Source organism: Xyrauchen texanus, chromosome 26, assembly GCF_025860055.1.
Source record: "Xyrauchen texanus isolate HMW12.3.18 chromosome 26, RBS_HiC_50CHRs, whole genome shotgun sequence".
Lineage (NCBI taxonomy): Eukaryota > Metazoa > Chordata > Actinopteri > Cypriniformes > Catostomidae > Xyrauchen > Xyrauchen texanus.
Window position 1 is genome coordinate 28,227,393 of NC_068301.1, and position 2,090 is coordinate 28,229,482.

The window sequence follows — 2,090 nt, forward strand, 5'->3', positions numbered from 1 at the left end:
GAGCAAGCTATATAAATAAGTATTTAATATAATAAAAGTGTAGAGCAACAACCCAGGGTGTAAGGTAAAGGCTGAATATTGTAGATTTATTACAATATGTTGCATGTTTGAATTAAAATACCTGTGGATATGCAACTTCCCACTAATGAAAGTTTTATTCAAAAGGAGCACACACTCTACAAAGGCCTGACTGGAGATTTGCCTGATCTATCCGTCCTTCAGGTGAGTAGGGATATAACAATAGCACATTTCACTGTACAGTATGATATATCAACCAAAATCTGTATACCAATATTTCATTTTCTTTTTCCTCCCTTTTACAAACAAATATTCTGCTTCAAAGAAAAAAATTAAATTGATGTTATCATAAGGGTTCTTCATTATGAACTTGTATGCCATGCATAACATACTGTGGATAGAAATTACAGGGAAAGTTACTGGTATGATAATTGTGGTTATATTATATTACTATTATATTAAGTGTATTGCTAATCAATATATTGTTACTTCCCAGATGACAGCGGCTCGCTTCAAGAGCAGGTGAAGCAAGTTGGGACAATGTTGAAGACATTTGCTCGCGACTGGGCAATCAGGTACAACTTGCAAACAACACCTGTGGTTGTTGGTTTAATTCCCACTGGGGCCACCTGTACATGTAGTAGACCTAGATATAAATGTCATAGTTTAGTAGTTGAAGGACCAGGACTGACTACTTTATTCTTTTATTCTGGGAACCCCTGTAGGTGCAGATCAAACCCTAATGCTGCGACGTCTTGGAATTTGGCGATGTTGTGCGTAGCATGGACGACAAAATGCTATGCTGCAACGTTTCAGTGCCAATGTGTCTGTTGGAGAGTTATCCATGCCAGGGATCTGTTACTCCCCTAGACACCCAGGAAGATTTGGCGTTGCTTGACAACAGTTTGAGGCAGGATAAAGAGCTCCAGCAACGATTTGTAAGTGTGCCGATTTCGTTTATAACGCCATAGGGTAATCTAAAAAGTAAAATTAAGATCGTACACTGCATATTCTACAGTCTGAATCCACAGCCTGTCACATTTTAAATTTATGAGAAGCTTCAGAGAAATGTAATTTGTAACATTTTTTTTTGTATTTTCAGCTTCGGTTTTTGGCAATCAAATGTGGGAGGGACCTAAAGACAACCGTGTGGCGAATGCTTCAGAGTATCTTCTCTAATCACCTTTCCATCAATACAACCTGGACTGGTGTAGGGGATAAAGCATGTTTTAGAGACATGTTCCTGAAGACCATTGTTCAAAGTTGGATATTTTATTTATATTTAAGTAGATGTGTATGACCTTATTACCATTCAAATGGAATGACAGATCTTTATTTTCTACAGGAGCCATCCGGAAGAACCCGGCAACCCAGGATGCCACTGATGAGGCGATCCAGGTTAACGTTACGCGTTACCTGAAAGGAGCATCTGAACATGAAGGTGGAAAAAGGCGCCGCACAGCTGAGAGGGACCCACAGCCGACCCCTTAAACCTAGGCTGACTACTGACACCCCAGCATCACTGACAACTGGAACCCTTTCTTTATCCTGCAGTCAGTAACATCAAGACCCCTAAAAAAGCCTGCTAAAAGTGTCAGACTACACTCACCCAATCCACACAGTTCACTGTGGAAATTGCTTTTTTTTTTTTTTTTTTTCTCTCGTGTCCCTGCTTTGAGGGCAGCTCCTTGGATGAATATGGGATGGTTTGTGCTTTTATACAGGCGCACGAGGAATCACTGAAGATATGCTAATTTGCACTGCCTCATTCTGTAGGTCGGGGAAAACTGGTGATTCTTAGCCCACTACGCCACACAGTCCCCAACCTCTCCAGACATTCTGATTGGCTGTGTTCTCTATAGCCAGATTTTCTGCTGTTAATTATATTTATTCCCACTTGTTGGCATGTGTAAGTTGAATGTCAAAATGTATATTATACCTGTTATCCTGCACATTCCTTGATACCAAAGATCTCAATTATTTCATATACAATTTGCTGCTTATTTCATTGTTACAGTGCTTAACTATTCTATTTTTAAATATAGCTTGTAAATCCTAGATTATACATCTAA

At 39.3% G+C, this 2,090-nt stretch overlaps 1 long non-coding RNA gene across 1 annotated transcript; it reads left to right on the forward strand.

Annotated features, from left to right (window-relative positions):
* Positions 1–911: 911 nt before the first annotated feature.
* LOC127619431 (uncharacterized) lies at positions 912–1,716 on the forward strand. Its single transcript, XR_007967561.1, has 3 exons — positions 912–956; positions 1,121–1,280; positions 1,364–1,716. It is a non-coding gene; the product is annotated as an uncharacterized LOC127619431 (long non-coding RNA).
* The last annotated feature ends 374 nt before the right edge of the window (positions 1,717–2,090 follow it).